This window comes from Fringilla coelebs, assembly GCF_963513975.1.
Source record: "Fringilla coelebs genome assembly, chromosome: 11".
NCBI classification, from domain to species: Eukaryota; Metazoa; Chordata; class Aves; order Passeriformes; family Fringillidae; genus Fringilla; species Fringilla coelebs.
The window spans coordinates 16,526,180-16,545,296 of NC_140037.1; positions in this window are offsets into that span (position 1 = coordinate 16,526,180).

Below are 19,117 nucleotides of genomic sequence, written 5' to 3' on the forward strand. Positions count from 1 at the left end.
TGAACCCACAGCTGTAGGTACACACATGGATACAGCAAATCCCATCTCCATTTCAGGCTGCCCCTTCATGAATCTTGGATTCTCTCATGTTGCAGTTGTAGTACCTGAATCAGAAAAGCATCTGGATAAAAAGCAATTATAGCTATTTGATTTGAATGAAATTAGGGTTGCATGGTGTGCCAGCTGGGAGAGCCACAGGAGCTGTCTGCCCTCTCCCAGTGATGCAGACACACACTGCAAAATTCATTCAGACTTTGCTTTATGGTGCCCAATTAGCAGCAAATGCCAAAAGGGCTCCCTTCCTGTACAGTTTGCCCAAAGGCCCATCTGATATCCCTGCAGAACCCAAGCACTCTGACTCCAGACATCCAAGATGACATTTCCATTGTTCTGTGTTTTGAGATAGGACAAGAAGAATGGGGAAGAAGACCTGGGAAAATCCAGGTTATGTAAAATTTCTTTACCTCGTTAATATCAGAGAGTTCATTATTTGCAAATATCCATTTTTCTGTGATTCCCCTCCCCTTAGAAAGTTGTTAAGTCCAAGAACCTGGTCCAGGGAAAGCAATTCCTGCAAGGATCCAGCTGGACTTGTGGCTTCTTGGGATAATGGAGTTGTGCTGAAGGGATGAGCCCTGGTGCAGCAGAACATGGCTGACAGCCTGGCTGTGGCTCTACGGGCCCCTTGGGTGGAAGAATCACTTTACCTGCTCTCAGGACAAAAGTGAGCTGTTTTCTTATAAGCAATGCTATTTTTAAATTGCCCATTCTGTTTCTGAGGGATCTCCAAGGAGGAGCATTTTAGTGACAGAGAGAAGCTCATACCAGTATATGGAACAATGGCAATCGTGGATTAGAGCAGTTTGCATGCAGGTAAATAAAGTTCTACCTAAAGGCTTACACTCTTAATCCGATGGGCTGGTTGGACATCAAAAGATAATTCGACACCACAGCAACAAGTGCAGTACAAATATCTGGAGAAGTTTCTAACCAAAGAGTTGAGGATGATCTTACCAGAAAAGATCATAGCACTTTTCTTTGCAAAGTTCATTCTGCCTACCACAATTGTTGTTCCTTCTTAATTTGCCCTCCAGCTGGTGAGTACCTCACATTTACACTGGTGTCTGACTCTGCTGGTCACTGTTTCTTAAATCCTTGGTTTGACTTGATGTCCTTGGTAGCTGACATCTCTGTTACTTCCTCTGCTCCTGATCAGAACAGATAAAGCAAAGCCTTTTTTAGTGGCACTTGCATCAAGAGAGAAAATAGCCCATAGTTGATAAATGTATTTGTAATTCAGCTTGTGTATCTTGGAACTATAAAAGCAGTTTTAAGCTAGTGAAAGGTATGTGCATGTTGCAGGAGTAATGTGTGTCCCCTTTCCTCCTGGCTTGCACCTTCTGTGGTGTGTGGAGGGTGGTGTGCAGTGGTGACCCAGAGATCTGGAGGGAGAGTCAAGCTCTCATGTGGCACTTTATGCTTTCCATGCTCTGTGAAGTGTTCTTTCCTTGCACACCATATGTAGCTTATCGGGGATTATTTCTTCTGTATTTTAAATGTGAATAATGATTCTTTATGTGCTAATGTGGTCAGAAAAAAAAGTCTTAAAGGGCAGAGTTATGGTTTGCTTAATTGATAAAGTTTTTTGTCCCATGAGTATGGCAGGACCTGTTCAGCTGTGAAAAGGTGATTGCAGTTTGAGAGCCAGCCAGGAAATCCCGATGGCTCTCCTGCCTGTCACCAGGTCACACGTTCTTGTTGCCAGGCTTTCACAGGTCTTTCAGTGAAGTTCTTTTCTCTCTCAGTAGGCTCCAGATTTGGTGTCCAGCTCTGTGGGACCTGCTGATTACCCACTCTGGGGTGGGATGTGTTTTCACAACCTGAAACAACATAGCTTGTTTTGTTTTTTCACTGATGGGGAATTCCACCATCAGTGACACACAGGAGTCCTCCAGAGCTCTTTCATGACCTGGTAATTTGTATAGAGATGCAGCCCAGGGACCCTGGGAGTGGTGCTACAGCAGGAGCCATGCGTGGCTGACATTGCTGAGGGGATGGTCTCCTAGGATATGTATTGCTTTGGCTCGAGTGATGGTTTTTTCCCCATCTTTGGGAGTATTTATTGCTGCTGTTTGAGTTTTTAACTTTTTATTCATGAATGAGTAATGCCTCTGTGAGTCTGCAGTGGGAGCAAAAGGTTCAGGTCGTTCTTTCAGAGCTGTGTGCTCTCAGGCTGTCCACATGGTTATTAAACCCTTTCTGCTTGGAGCTCTGTTTCCTAAGTGTTTAGGAGAAATCATTTTGCAATGTGAAAAGATCTCAGATAAAAACATGTTTGGGACTGGAACAAAAATGCATATTGTTTTAGATTTTTTTTTGGTCATGGCTTAGAGGTTAGTTTGGACTTTCAGCTTTCACAGACTAAATAGGGAGTGATATATATATATTTTTTTTTTAATAACTTATAGTTGGCTTGAGTCAAAGCTCAGTTATTTGTACCTGCTTGCACTCCTGGCTGGCCTGTTGCTCCCTCAGACCACAGCATTCTGTGCTGTCTGGCATCTGTCAGAGCACCTCCACTCTTCCCTGCTGCCTGTTGATTGAGTTCCAAAATCAATCTTAGCTTGTGCTCTTACATCCAAAGGTCCTGTGGAGCTAAAGACCATGTGGAGCTGTGGATTGAGGGCCATGGCTTTGACATTTAATGCCCCTGACTGCTTTGCAAGAAGTTCTCAAACCCAGCTAAAATCTGTGTGCATCAGGCAAATTTCTCAGGCTGAAAATTTTAGTAACCTGGGCATTTAAAGACCACCAGAGTGTCCTTGTCCCTCTGCAAGGAGAGTTGTGCACATGAGCTGCTGAGGGCTCTGGGACAGGCAGGCACAGGAACTCCTTGGGTAACCTGATTTTTGTTGGCCTTTGATTCTGCTCTCTCTTCTGTGCCCAGGTGGAGATGGTGGGGGGCAGGTCAGGGTTGGGTCACACTTTCCAGCTCTCAATAGAGAGCAAGTTTGTTTATGCTCATCTGTCTGCAGGAAAAAGAACTGTAGGAACATTTCAGATTTTAAACATTGTTTAACAGAACAGTATTTGGTAATAAAGGAAAAATTAGTCTGTTTTAACCTGTGTTCCTCATAACCAGGATTGTTCCAAAATCCTTGGCTTCTGTTGAATTAACAACCTTGCCTTTACCTACCTTGTTCAACCTTACTGTAAAAAAAAAAAAAATTGCTTTCTTTTCCATTTGTTTTTCATTGCTTGTAACCTTTTCTTAGAAATGTGGAAATAATTTTCCTTACATGTTTTATGCACCGAAATAAACACACCACTGATCACCTGAGTCCCCTCCCCATGTTTCTTACTCAGTGCTTGCCAGTGTATCTTTCCATATTTTACCCAAATGTGTGACAGCTGTCAATAAATACCATCACAGAGCCATAAAACTCCTGCTGATGGCTGCTGGATTGTTAATTGGGATAAAGAGGGGTCATCTCTTTTCTTAAACACTTCTGGAAAAAAAATTGCTTTGAAGATCAGGCCTGCCCTGTTTAATACATTTAAAAGCAGATTGTTTTGGCCTGTGCTTGTTAACTTTAGTTTTGAATATTTGTCTCTTTTGGATATTTAATTGCATTGGGTGCTTACAGTGAGCTCTCTATAGAGTGTGTGCTCCCTGCTCAGCCATGGGTGAGGCACTGGGTGTTGAGGCTCCCTTGGGCCCTGCCTGAGAGGTTCCCTTCCTACCCAGACAGGCTCATTGGGAGTGATGTTCTTCCACCCTTGGGGAACAGCCTTGTGTGACTAAAGAACCTCTACCAGGGTCAGGAGCAGTGAACTTGGAAGGAAAATCAAAGCAACTTCCTAATTGCAGTTAAAGCACAGCCCAAGTTTCCAGAAAGGGGAGAGAGAGCTGCTGTCCCTTAGGCATGCTTTGTCAGGAGTTGAGGATATTAGCAATGAAAGGATTGTTGCTGTAAATGAAGACAATAAAATAAATCCCTACATCTGTCCCCAAAACAGAGAGATTGCTTCTGTTGATATACCACACTATTAATATTTGACTTTGTGTGTACATGGGATGTCTCAAGTGCTCATATCACATAAGTGATGCCCTAGTTCCCATTAGTCACAGTGTTTTCTATCTAGTCAATTCTGAATAATGTTTTAAAATAACATAGAATATTAGAGGACACACTTTTCTGGTTTTATTTCCTAAGCCTTTTAAAAAGAGATTTTATGTATCTCGTTATTTCAGCAGTACTGCATTTAGTCAAACCCAGGAAACATGAAATGTCAGGTTTTGGTTCATCATTCAGGGCTTTTTGGAGTTTCTGCTTCTCCTTTTCACTTTATGGGATTTTAAGGAGGGGATGGCAAGAAGAAACAAAGAAAAGGAAACATCAGGTGCAACTGAATGAGTGTCTGCTGTCAGCATTTCTGCCATTTGGGACAATTTTATGATTTACAATCCTGTTAAATTTATCTAGTGGAATAACCCAGGAGTGACACAGTGCTGGGAAAGGAAAAACCAAACACCTTTGCATTATTCCCTGCTCTGTGACTTGTGTCTTACCCCGTGGAGTTACCCTGGGTACTCACTGCACCGAGGCACTGCAGCCTCCCCTGCCATCCCTGCTCCTGGCAGGGCTGGCTCCATCCCTGCTCCTGGCAGGGCTGGCTCCATCCCTGCTGTGCCAGAGCCAGGGGCCATCCCTGGCCACCTCTGCCCCAGCTGGGCTCCAGCCTGTGGCTCTGCGAGGCTGAAGGGATGGAGTGTGGCTTTGGGAAGGCAGGTGCTGCTGTGGCCCTCTGAGCAGGGACCAGCAGGGCCATAAAAATACCTTCATCCATGCATGGAGGAAGGATTTTCTCTTTTATCTTTGATTGTTCGTCAGAATACTTTGAATCTTGGCTCTCCAAAGCATAGGACAAATCTGAGCTGCAATCACTGCACGGGGAGGTCACTGAGAGCATGTCTGAGTGATCTCCTGCAGTTCTAACACTCATCAGCCACTGATTTTGGAATTAGAGAAATAAAGTGGGGGTTTCTCCCTTCCCCCCCCCCCCCCAGTTTTCGGCCCTAAATATTTCTCAGACATTTTGTGAGTCTCATTCCAGGCAGACTGGGCTGTGCAGAGGTCAGGTAGTTAGGGACATGACTGAGACTCTGCATGTCACCAAGCATGTCTCCTGTACTTAGGGATGCTGATAGGAAAAAAGCTGTGACCTTGTTTCCCCTCCCTCTCCTTACTTCCTCCCCAAAGAAAACCCATTCCCATTGTAAACCAGCATTTTCATTAGACCAGGCATCAGATTGGGAATTTTAAAAGATGCCTCACATTCTTCATCTCACTCTTCATTTTTGCTGTCTTTTAAAAATTGAGATGAATTTTTTAATCTTAACATCATGTGGCATGAGAGACCAATGCCATTCAATAAACAGCTGCAGCTTGGAACTCAGGGTTGCAGCAGAAACTATGCTTCTTAAAGAATCACATTTCATTTTGTCTTCCATATTTATACACTTATAAATGTGGACTTTCTGGAATTTAGATAACTTGATAGAGATGACATGTGCCATATGGTCTTTAGGACAAATTCCAGCTTCATTAACAGTTGCCTGGCTGAAAGGAATAGCAATTAGTCTTTCATGCAGTCTAAAATCAGCTTGTCAATTAGCAAACAAACTAAAAATTACTGGAGTTTCTTTTTACAGAAGCCTCTGCTCTGAGCCCTCTCTGTACACTCCACATAGAGCGGACTTTGCAGCACCAAACCATTGCACCCTGTGCTCGTTGGCACTGCTTTGCCACTGGAAATGGGTCAGGATTAAGCAGAAGAATCTCAGTGTGTGTGATGCAAATATGAAGGCTAAGAGGCAAGTGAAACCTGTGCATTGGCAAATCTCACGGGCTCGGTGCTGGAGTGGAGGGAGGGACCTGCTGGGGAAGCCCTGAAGGTTGCAGCTGCTGGGCAAAGCAGAGCCCTGAGAGAGGAGTGCCCTGAACCTCCAGGGAGAGGTGATGGCCAGCAGGGTGGGTCCTCGCTTCCCAGCAACCTGCGCTGCCATTTCTGCAGGTTCTGGGGGGGATGAGGGCAGAGCAGGGCCAGGATCTGAGGGGCACCCTTGGCCCGGCCTGCCCAGGGGCTGGGTCTCGTCAGAGGGTGGGGTACATCTTGACTTTCCTAGTTCTGTTTGCTGGAGGAAGAACTTGCTCTTTCCTGTTTCTTCTCTAAGCCACATGGGGAGCCTGTATTCCCTTACACATAAACTGGGAACAAGTAATTTATTACATTCTCCTGAAGCTGTTTATCTTGAAAGACTTGTTTTCTCCAGCTGTTTATTGGTATTACTTTTTGTTTTTTCCCAAAAGCTCTAACATCTAGTGATCTACCTGAAGGAGGATGGGGGGGCAGGTGACATTTTTGATGTCAACAGCAAAGGCTGTGCTGTCAGGTGTCTGTATTGGCCACCCACAGAAGGCACAGGAGAACCTTGAGACCACTGGTTATTTTATGAAAACAGCTCTTGAATTGCCACAAGTAACTGGGTTCATCGCAAGAGCGAGCGAGTGAAAGTCTGCTGTGATGGAGTATCTAGGCAGGCTGCCCCTCCTGGCTCTGAACTCATCCCTCCTGGTTAATGCCTCTGCAAAATGCTGTGAATGGCTGCTGGGATGGGGTGGGAGCCATCAGCCCCTGAACCAACCTGTGCTGCTCTTGCTGAAGGTGGGGATGCCCCTTGTTCAGCTCCTTGTTTCTATTCTCTTACTGTGGACCTTGTCCATGTGATCTGACAGCCTGCAGTGAAAACTCTTCACCAGAGTAGTAAGTAAAGCCACCTGCTGAGGGTGGTGACCCCATTGTCTGCAGATCCTGGGCAGCACATTGTCAGATGTGTGGTACTGAGGGTGGGTATTGGATGGCCTCATGTCCCTTCAAAACAGGGCAGTAATATTTTGGAGAGCCCCATCAAATGACTGTAAAGTATCTTCTTCTCTGGATGTGTTACCTGGGGCTTGAGCTGTGGGAGGGTTTGGGAAGCCAAAGCATTGTAGTGTAAAGACCCTGGCAAGAGAGACCCCAGGTATCTGAATTTGCCAACACCAGAAATGCTCATTTGGGTTTGTCAGACAGTTCCTCAGTTTCTCTTTGCCCTGCCAGTCCTGCCCCTTTGCTTGGAGAGCACACGGATGACTCCACGTGTGACAGCCCTGAGTCCTGGAGGGGAGGGATCCCCTCAGGGAGCTCTGCTCCTGCAGCTCAGAGCAGCTGTGGGGCTCTGTTCCTGTTCCCACACTACTGCTGAGGTGGCACCAAGGACAAGGTCACAGCACACAAGCTGATCTTCAGAAATAATTTTAGTCACTCTCTAATGATAGTGGAACTGAGCTGGAAATGTTCCTGTCTGAAAGAGCTGGGCTGCAGAAAGACACTTCTCTCTCTATAATTCAGAAACTGGGTTTGCTCCTAAGTGCAGCCTATTTTGAAACCAGGCCTTGTGTGGACTTGCAGGGGTTAATGCCCATCTCCACTGTCAGATGGAAGCTCCCAGGGCTGCTGGGGATGATGGAGCTGCAGAGGAGCTCGCAGGCCCCTTGCGTGTTGTCTGCTCTGCTGTCTGCTCTGTATTTAGGCTGTCTTGTCTTGCTAATCACATCACATCTGTCAGCTCCCTGTGCCTAGAAACAAACTGTAAACAAGATGTCAAGGTGGAGTGGGATGAATCGTTTTAAAAAAGGGACAAAAAAATCAAACCATCTCGAATAGCAAAAAAATAATGGGTAAATAGCAGCTGAATGTTCCTTTTAAAATTATTTTTAGTGCATGTTTTTCCATAGCTAATGGATGGTGGTTTATACATGAACACTTGGTTGTAAAGATGTGCACCACAGTGGCAAATCTAAAGCAGCTTCATGCCTTCTCCTCCTCATGGCCTGTAGCAGGTGCTTTGCCATTTTTCCACCATTAAGGCACTGGAAAGGGCTGCAGCAGTTTAGTACCAACTTTTTCTTGCAAACCAACCAGCAGCAGCAGCATTTGCCCTGCTCACACCTTGCAGAGTGTCTGATACTTCTGTGCTTCATTTGCCAGGCTTGCCCAGTAGCAGGACTCTGGTAATATGATCACAGACAATTTAAGAGAGAATCTGTCCTTTAGGCACAGAGGAAAGATTTACAGTTTGTTTATTCAGTAAAAGTACTTTGGTTACTAATTAGAACTAATTATATTTACTTCTTAGAATTTCTATCACCAATAATTGTGTGTTCTCAGCTGAAAAAAAGTCATGAACAGGAAGGATGTAACAGAGGAACTGTTTTTCCTCAGTTGAAGATGTAAATACTCAGATGCTATGGTTTATTTTCATTTAAAGTCCATTTTCCTTCCAGCTCCAGTGAATGATGTGGAACCAGGTGAAATGTTTGTGTGTGGGTCACAGATCAGATTTACAGGTCTTGATGGAAAGTTATTTCAAATAATTTTAGGCTTAGAAAACAAATCTGAAACATATTCCCAGTATTACTATAGGCATATGAGCAAGTTTTGGTTGTGGCCATCACCAAGTAGGGAGTGAACAGTTTTCACCAAAACAATTTGGTAAAATTACAGGTAAAATGAGTTCTATGAAAGCCACAGTGACTTTTGAAGACATATTAGGAAAAATACTGCTTGGAAGGATCTTAGGGTTTTGCTGCTTAAGGATGGTGAAGGCCAGGGAAGCACTCAGGTCTTTCAATGTCCTTTGGCAACGCTGCTGGAACCTGGGAGCTTCCTCCAGGCAGGGGAGCATCTCACCTGCAGGCTCTGCTTCCAGCTGGGACAGGGGCTAGATTCACCAGTACATTCACCCATTTTGGGTTGCTTCTGGTGTTACCAGCTGCTCCTCACTGAGCTCTGTTTTTGGGTTGGGTGATGGACAGAGAGGGAGATCCTGACCAGCCCTGTGAGCAGCATGCTCATGTTGAATGCTTTGTGCAGTCTTAAGAATTTCCAGTTGTTTGCTTTAACACTTCTGTAAACACATTTTTTTTAGCAAATTTAGCCTTTATGTGCAAGGGCAAAGCAGGGCTCGTGCTGCATCTCACAGGCAGGAGTGATGTGACAGCATGGGAAAATTCAGCAAGACATTGCCTGTAACTGAGGGCCAGCATCTCGTGATGAAGAGACATTGGGAAGCTGTGACACACACACGAACTGAGGTGACACAGGTGGCAGGTGTGCAGGTGGCACAGCCCTGACAGGCCAGTGCAGCTCCTGCCAAGGACCTCCAGGATGTGCCATAAAGGGAATAAAAGAGTGGAGCTGTGGGCATGATGCACGGTCTGAGCACAGGGAGGGGTAGGGGCTAATTTATATCTGCACAAGATTATTGTTGGGTTTGGCATGTAGTGGTCTGGTGGTTCTTTTGTATTCTCACAAGAAAATAACTGATTGTTCTGACTGGTTTTTACCCCTCAGAAAGGCAGAAAGACGTTGTTTGGTTTCTTTGATGTATTTTTCATGTATAGCAGTCTGTGCTGTTGTGCTAAGTAAGAGTAACCATGATTTGCTAATGAGAATCACTGTATTCCCAGGGACAAACCAAGAGTATTTTTAGCAAGGGGATAGACTAACGAGGTCACAGAGAGGATATGTGGTTGAATTAACTATTTCTATTTAATATACAGACATTTTGCAAAGGATTAGACGTTGTAAATCCAGTGGCCTTCCCAAGTAGGATAACTATCACTTTGAAATTATATTTAATTGTCCACTCTTGACTTTTATGTCACTTAGTGTGTCTAGCCATGCTATTAGTGGCTTACGTCAGGAAAGGCCTGCTGTGACCTTACAATGCACAAACCTCTGGACAGTTCCTCTTGATCCTCCTCTCTGGGCAGTCTGTTGTGCAGGAATAAAGGCTTGGCATAAAGGAAAATAAAATTTAGCTGTAGCAGTGCAGGAGGGAGGGGCCAAATTAAAGGCTATTTTTGTGTGTAGAAGAGCCCTTGAGCTGATTGTTTTGGAATACCTGGATGTGTCTGATGGCCTGGAGCCCCCTGAGCTCAGGATCCAGCCTGAACCAGACAAGGTTCTGAAGCTGCCATTGTACAAATGAACCTGCTTTAAGGCCAAGAGATCTCTGGGGAAAAAAAAACCCCCTAGGAATGGGGATTAAAATACTTTCTTAAAAATAATTAAACCCAGAGGCTTGGCAGTAACTGCAAAATGGGTTAATTCCCAACTGGAGTTGCTTCTCGCTCAGTGTCCGATGGCGTGAGAGCCGACACGCAGAGCTCCCATCAAGCTGCCCTCCAGGACCTTCCCTTGGCTCTTCTCCTCCAGCAGCTTAAAGCTGCCTCCCCCACCCTGAAGCTGCCTTTTCCATGTAAGGAGTGCAGCAGCAGAGCTTGTGTGAGCAAGCTGATCAGATGGCCAATGGCCCCAGCCATGGCAATGATCCCTGGGGGCTCATGGCAATGATCCCTGGGGGCTGGCTGTGAGTGCCCCGCAGGGATGGGAGCGTCTGCCGGCAGCAGAAGGACCCCCGAGCCCTGAGCTCCATGGCCTGGCATTCCAGAGGGTCAGGCCTCAGGATCCCTGGGAGGAGCAGCTCTGTTCTTCTGGGTCCTGGGGGCACAGGCTGCAATGAAAGCACCCATCCCTGTCTGTGGAGACACCCATCCCCGGCCCTGGGGGAGAGCGGAATGTGAGATCACTGGCACGGCAGATTCGAGGCAGCAATCCACCACAGCTGCCATCAGGAGGGACACCAGCAAAGGGAGCAAAGTCACTGGGAGCGTGAGTTTGAAATAATGTCAATATGTTCTCAAGGTGAGAGTTTGCTTTATGTAATTGCTCTGGGGCTCCCGTGGTCCCTCTGCCTAAGGTGGATGCGCTTGTCATTGCACTTATCAGTTGGTAAATACCGGTATATGATATTGTTTTGTGTCTGCACAGGCATAGGCTGCTCCTCTGCAGATGATGACTTGGATGGAGCCTGGGACTTCAGCATGAAAAATGATGAAAGGGCCTGCACTGCCCAAGCTGCCCTTCAGGTAGCTCATGGGTAAACATTAAATCATGAAAATCCCAGCAAGCTGCCAGCTCAAGCAATGCCTGTGGGGTCTCTGGTGGGAAAGAGCCATGATCAGTCATCCATCATTGTGTTGAGTTTTGCTAAGATAATTTTAATTCTCCTTCTTCAGGTGAGAAGAGCAGAGCTCGTGAGAGGGATGGTGTGAGCAGGGTCAGCTGCTGCCTCCAGCAGGGAGAGCTGACCCAGCTCTGCAGGGGAGGCAAGATTGAGTCTGCCTCGGTGGGAAGGAAAAAACAGTGTGTTAGAAATCTTAAAAAGTGAAGGGAAAAGGAGAGCAGTAATGGCATAAAGGGAGCATTCCACAAAAGGGAAAGTGCAGGAGAAAAGGTTCTTTGATATCTTTCCAAGAATGTCTCAGGTGATGGAGGCACCACGCAAATGCCCTCTGCCCTCGGATACCCCCCCTCTGGCATGGCACCAGCTCCCAGACCATGCTTTGCAGAGCCTCAGTGGTCTGGGATTGCTGATCTGTGTGTTGGCAATACTGGGGAGGGCACACAGTGGGCAGGCTGCACCTTCCCAGGGCTGGAACTGGAGCAGAGCTGATCCCTCTGGTTCCCTCTGGTCTCTGCACTTGCCATGGGTGTGAATCTCAAACCCCAGGTCCCAGTGATATTGACAGGGGCAACAAAAAGTGGTAACAAAGAAAATAAATCAATGTCAAAATCCATGGTTCTTATTACTCATATGCACTATGACACCCCAGAATTGTAATTGCCAATTTCATCTTCTCTGGCTGACCACAGATAGGAATTCATTCAAGTAGTGAGGAAGGAATTAAGTGTTAATTCTATAAAAAGGAAAGGCCACTAGGGATTTAAATTAGATTTTAAAAATAAGCATAAACCTGTGAAAAGTCTTTCTGAGTGTTCCCAGCTTCTGTCATTGATAATTCCCTACAGCAATAGAACACAATGGTATCAAGTGTCTGGCCAAGTGTCAAGGCACTGCCCTGGTGCAGCAGGACAGGAGACAGCCTGGGCTGGGAGCACTGGAGGTGCTGGCAGGAGTAGGAACACTCACGGGATGGTCTCAGGGTCTCTGCTGGTCAGAGGGACCCTGAGATAAGTTGGGAAGTCTCTTTTCCCAGCCCTGCGGTTGAAGAAGGAGTCAGAGCTCTTCATTTCTCAGTCTCGAGGTTGTTTATTGTATTTCATCTATAAAATTCTTTCTCCTGGCCTGCCAAGGTCAGCTCAGCAGGACAGTCAGAGGCACTCTGCCTGCCCTTGGTGTTATATCTTTATGCTAAAAACTACAATTACAATATTTACAATTACTTCCCAATTCCTATCACCTGTGTTAGACAGTGAGCTTCCACTCTAAACCAATCCAAAAGTGCCACCATCACAGCAGAAGATGGAGGCCAAGAAGCAGAAGGAGAAAGGTTGGACATGCCCTGCTTTCTCCATCTTGTCCCCTGAACCCCCATGCTAAAAACCCCCAAAAATCTATTTTTTCACCCTGTGATAAATTCACTATCATTCTATTTAAACTTTTGTGGCTTGTAATTCTTCATGTAGGGTCGGTAATTGTTTTATCCAAGGCTAAATCAAAGGCACAGGGGTCCTGGGCTCTGTGCCAAGGTCTCTGGTCCTCCAGGGCAGCCAGAGGAACATCCTGGGTTCCGACAATATGGCCTGGGCTGAGCATTATCCTCCATCCTCCTGCAGGGCTGTAGCTATTGAGGCTGGCTATCAAGTTCTAAACGGGGCTTTAAAAGTCCTTTCTCTAATGGAGCACCCGGCTGTGCTCCGTAATTAAAGATCGGTCCCGGGGGCTGTGCCTGGGGAGGGGAGGCAGAGCCCGGGTGCCTCTGCTGCTGCCCTTTATCTTCCTGAGGAGCCTTCAGAGACCTGCCACAGCAGATAAGGACAGAAGCAAATTAAGATTTAGGAATTTCTTCTGGGACCTTCCTAGGCAAAAAGAGGTTTTTAATTGGTTTTCAATTCTGCGGCAGCCAAAGGTCTTTAATTAGGTTTTACATCATTCTCCGTTATCGCTCTCCTTTTCTATGTTTAGCCCACTGTGGTTTGGGTTTCTTTAAACAGGTAAAAATTCCCTATTTGTCTTTTTTTTTCCCCAAAAATCAAGGTGCTGAGTGATTTCATGTTGATGCTAATCAGCAAATGAACTGTTGAAACTTAAGCCTGCAAAAGACTATGCTTTAGTCTAATGCTGCTATATTTAGCTTGTCTGGTAAATGTAATATTAAAAGCCTGATAACTTTATTTTTAATTATTCTTTTTCTCCTTGTACTATTTAGCTGGCAAACTGGCTTTCAAATTTTCAGCTGAAGCTCCCTTTTTTAACTCACTTTCCCAATTTTTAAAATCTTTAAAACAGCCTTACAAATACCCTGATTTGCAGAGCTCTGCTGTAGCATTGACACTTTAGAGAAGGGATTTTGGCAAAAATACAAAAAATAAAAGTATGCTGGTATAAGCCTTAATCAGTTGGGTTTTTAAGTGATGCCAGAGTATCACTCTGTGCTTTAACACTGTTGAACATTGGTAAGATAATGAATCTGTGTTCATTAGTCAGCATCCATGGTTACACAGTCTGTCCCAACCTCTCTCCAGGGTCTTGCTCTCCATGCTGTCCGATGGATTTTCAGTTCAGCACAGCTGCCTGCTATGCTGAGCACATCTGGGCAGCAGGAAGAAGTTCCCTGAATTTATCTCTGCTCTTGTTCCAAGAGGAGTTCAGTCCCACCAGTGCCCTCAGGGAGGTTCAGTCCTCCCCAACACCTCAAGAGTGGCTTTGTTGCTGCCTCCCTGCTGGTGTTTCAGCCACTCATTACTGCAGGGAGGATCAGCATTAAAATGGATAAAATGTGTGTTTGGCAAGGGAAAGGCTCTGGGCTGTCTGTGCAGGGTGTTGTGCAAAGGGCTGATGGGTGACCAGAGTGTCTGCAGTGCTGCTGCTCTTCCTGGGCACTGCTCTATGACATGAAGGGCTCACTTTGGAGGGTAGATTTCCTTGGACAAAATTAGCAAATTGAGTGTGCTGAGAAGTTCTGGGTGTTTTGCTTTCTATCCTGGGAAATGTTTCCAGAGGAGCGGATGCTCAGCAAAATCTGTTGCTCGATGCTGACTCCACAGCTGATCCAAAATAGCAGTAATCTTTCCATAGATACTTATAAAAAGGTTTTCATGCTTAAAAAATCCTGTGGAAATACTTCTATTAGTTTCTGTTTATGCCCTGTCTTGTAATTTTTTTTTCTTTTTGGCCTTCTTTGAAAATGGTGGCATTTTCAATTTAAAAAGTCAATGGGAAAGAGTGAAAAATGCCACCTGTTTTTCTTGTTTTTCTCTGTGAAAACTGCAGTTTCTGAGGAGCAGATGTTCTCTACCAGATGAGAGGGGCTGGGTGGCTCTGCCTGCCCTTGGGAGAGCTCAGGAGTCTCTGTGCCCCAGATTGCTGCAGTTTGGGATCCTGCTGAGGTCCCTCAGCTCCCCTCGAAGTTGCAGAGGGATTGGGATGGTTTTGGAGGCAAAACCATCACCTCCCCTCAGCCAGGCACTGATCCTGCTCTGGGGAAGTCCTGCAGTGGCAGTGAGCAAGGTGTCTGCATCTGGGTCAGGGAGCTCAGCTCACATCTGAGCTTTGGTCCCCCAGCCCAGGCTCGGGGGTGCAGAGGTGCTGCTGCTTCAGGAATGAGCTGCTCCTTGTGCCAGGGGGCTCTGCCAGGGGAAGGGGGTGTGGGAGCACAGTGGCTGCTGCAGAAATGGGAGAGCATTCAAGTGAACAGGGATTGTTCCTGTAATGTGGTGCTCTGGTCCCAAAGCTGCCCTGGCTGAGCTTTCCTGGCACTGGAGCAGGACCTGCCTCAGCCCCCAGTGCCTGTCCTGGCTGTGCTGCTGCTCCTGCTCACCCCTGTCCCAGCTGAGCTGAGGAAATCCTGCAAACTTCCAAGGGTTTGGTCCCTGCAGGACCTCTTGGCTTGGTGCAGCAGTTGCTGCCAGCCCTGTGTGGACCAAACCCTCTGTACCATCTGAGCCTTTTTGGTGCACCCTGTGAGACACAGCCTTGGAGACACAAGCTGCAGCATCTGGCATTATAAAACCCCCTCTTCCTCCACTGCTTGATAATTTAGAGGCTAAGTGCTTCTGGGAGGGAAATGAGAGTATCTCATATTCCTTGTCCTGCACAGAGAAGCTCCAAAGTCCCCTGTGCCCCAGGCTCAGCCCCAAAGCAGCAATACACTGACCTGCACAGGGCTGGTCAGCCAGGCAGCAGCCTGGGCAGGGACTGAGTGCTGTCACATGCACTGAGACACTTGAGCAGCAATTCTGGGGCTCTTCAAGAGTGATGGTTCTGGTAGAGTGGCTTTTGATTTGTTCCTGGCCCACACATCTCTCCTCTTCTGCTTGGTGATAGAAATTGCTTCGTTATGAACTATTTCACTGCAGCAGACTTCAAATGTTTGGGAATTAGAAACAAATTGCACTGTTGATTGCTTTTCTTTTTCCCCAGGTTTGAGTCTTCAGGACCTGAAGTACATTTTTTATTTTTCCTTCACATGGGAAGGAAAAATAAAAAATGTGTCACCTGCTCGCTGTAGAGCAGAGCTGAGTCAAGCTGTGCCTCTTTGCAAGGCATTCTCTGTTTTATCTCTACCAGTCCCTCTGATGTCACCTTTTCTCTGACTCTCAGCCTGACCATTTCAAGGTTTTAGAAAAAGAAAAGCCTGGTAATACAGGGCAGTTTTACACAGGTTTGGAGTTCTGTCTCCCTCTGTAAGACAGCTCCTGCCTTGGACATGAGCCTGGCACGTTCCCTGAGCACCACAGCTGCTTCATGGGCCAGGATCCTTAATGACAGCCAGGAACTGGATTGTCACCAGGGATAATGCCCTTGCTCTGAGAAGTCTCATTTCAGCACAGCCTGCTGGTAATCCCAATGGAGCTGGTTCCTGCTCTTAATGCCCAGCTGCTCCATCTTCAAGCAGTAACTCACTTAAGGAGGTTGCAGTGACTGCCACACTCTGGATAGGTGAGGACAAGTGTGTTTCCCCAGTCCAACAAGGAAGCTCTCTTACAAGGAATTCTGTGCTGTTGGTCAGGCAGGATTTTTCCCATGGATGAAAACACATAGCATTTGTTTTTATCCTATTGTTTTACAGCTGATCATTTCATTCTGACAGAACAGCAGAAATGCTCTTCTGCTAGCCAGACTTATCACAAATGTCCAGCCTGCCCAGTATTGACAATTAGCAAGTGTTCTTCAGATGAAGGGGATTGTCCAATATGGGAACATCAATAAAGCAATAGGGTGATTAACAAAACACTGAAAATGTATGGATGTATCTGAAGCTGTCTGATCTGCACTTCACAAAGCAAGCAAGCAAATAATAGGGTTAGTCAGAGGACAGATTCATCACCATCATGAAACCAAATTGGTTTTTATAGGATTGTGTGATTGAAAAGGTTCTTGTGGGATGATCTGGCTGGAGACCAATGAGATGTGACTGAAGGTGTTTGGGAGACTGCAGCTTCTTCACTGCAGCCTGCAGTAATTACTTGGAGCAGAAAGGGAGTCAATACCCACATGCATCTGTTGTTCATGCTGGTAAATCATCTAATCTCATATGTGCATCTCTTCAAGGGTATTTTTTGGTTCTCTGCACTGTGGCAGAGGAACAACAGAAAAAGTTATGCCTTAATAGGAGTTTGCATTGATTCCTGCCCCAGAGAAGTGCTGAGGGGATGGCAGGCTGTGCTGGGCAGGCACTGCTGTCCATGAAGAGTGGCTGGGGCTCTTTGGGGGAGGTGGTGTTGGTCAGCAATAGGAAAAGGATTACAAGGAAGCCTGGAATAAACTTCCCCCAGGATATGACTGTGCCTCAGCATAGTGGAATTTCACAGAGCTGTTTTGCCTTGTTGCTGGCTGCTGTTTGTGATCCTGTATCAGGTATCTTTGGCCTCTGGAGTTGGGCACCTTCCCTTAGAGCCTGTGACTTTTCTGAGCTCCCTGTTTCAAATGTGTTTCTGGGTCCAGCCACCTCTCTCTGACCAATTCAGGCATTTCAGTCTGTAAGATTTCCTAGATAACTTCCTGGCACAAATGAGGAGTTTGATGATCCACAGACCACATGGGTTGTCTGATCCCAAGCTTTCTCACTCCAGAGAGCAGGGAGGTGATTTCAGGTATCAGCTATTCTTGCTGCTGTCTCTGTCTCAATTTGTTTCTTGCCAAGGGCTGGAAAGTGGGTTGCTATTGTCTTAGACTGCTGTTTGGAAGTATCAGTTCCATACCTAATTATGCATGAAATCAGACTGGTTTTTAGACACTTTGAAGTTTTTACAAGCATGACATAGAGTAAGAATAGTACAGAAATAGACCAATATTTCCTCTTACTTTGAAGTTACTAAATGTACATCTAATTACAAAGTGATTAAGACAGAGTCACCACAATATGTCTCTTCTGAACATAGTTTTGAAGCAGTATAAATACTCTTAAATATAAAGCATTTCACAAATAGGAGAGCAAGAGCTGTGGACTTGAGCTCTTTGTGTAATCTGAATTTTATACTGAACTTCAAGTTGCCTTTCAGTGAGCAACAGCATTACATAAAACATCAAAGCCTTTCTGTGTGCTGCACGGAAAGAAAGATCTACCTGCTTAAAAAAGCAGAATCAGTGGTGGAAGACATTGCTTAGTTGTCTGTTTCTACAACTTTTCCTAGTCTTTTTTTAATAATCATTTATTTATAAGTTGTAGGATTAATGCCTGAGCTGCTTTAAAATGAGGACCTGGGGATGCTCCAAGGTTAACAATCACATATTTTTCATTTTCTTAATGTTCTATTTCAGTTAATAAAAGCTATTGCACCCAGTGATAACAGTTACCCAGAACAACAGATAATTGAATAGGTTTAATGGAGCTTTGATTTCCAAATACTTGCCTTGAATGACAATATGCAAAGTTAAATAAATGATGGATGAGCAAGATTAAATGGAACAGAACTCTAATCTTCCTTACATAACATAGGAGACATTAATATAATTCTAAATACCTGTAGTTAAAGCTATGAATGTCAGTCAAGGAGAACACAATGCCACTGGCAAACCTTAATTTGTGGTCTGGGCACAGTTTTGCCCAAGCAGGAGCCCCTGAGCAAGGTGGATTTGGCAGCTGAATGCCTGAACACATCCTAGGAAAGCTCATGGACGTGTGGGTGAATTTTGGGTTAAAACCCAGGTCTTGTTGGGCTCCTGCAGACTTTTGCTCGGCCCTCCAGTCCCCTTGGCCCTCAGTGTTGCAGGAGCTGTGTCCTTCATAGTGGCCACTTTTGGAAGATGGATGAGATTTCTGCAGAAATCCTTCAATTGCCTTTTTAAAGCCCTTCAGGTGTGAAGAGACAAGGTGCTCTTACCCCACCACCGATTCAAGCAAAGGCTCTCAGCATCCCTCTGGAAATGATGCAAGGTTAGTGAACCTGGCAGCACTTCAAAACTTTTCAAAAGAGATCCATGAAGGTCATTCAGGGATTTATAAATCTCAGAAATGTTAGGTCAGGCTTCCTGCTTGTGTACAGCCTGGTCAAGGGAAGAAGCTGATCACTGCTTTCCTCCAGCAAAGCTGTCTGCAGCACTGGCTGAAACCATGGACTTGTCCCACCTTACTCTCATCTCAGGGAGGTATTTTCCTTCTATCTCTGCCAGGAGATACTATGGAAAAACAGGCAATCTCTTCCTAACACATCTGTTCTTTCAGTGTTGGACAGTGGGCTGGTGTTCAGTAGGTAAAGCTGAAGCAATTAGCAGAGTAACATGGGGTTAGAAAGGCATTCCTGCTGTCTAATGATCCAGAAGAAAATAGTATCATAACAATAATATGGTTAATTTTAAAAGTCACAAGCCTGCCCTGATCTGATTATTATGTTAAAAAGTAAAAAGGGACTGAGAAATTGAGTGCAGTTGATTCCCAGCATTTTTCAACAGGAAATCCCAAGTGTGGATGCAGTTGGTAGTGAAGCCAGAAGTGCTGGGGAATGGAGAGCTTCCAAAAGGGAATGGTATTGCCAAGCAACA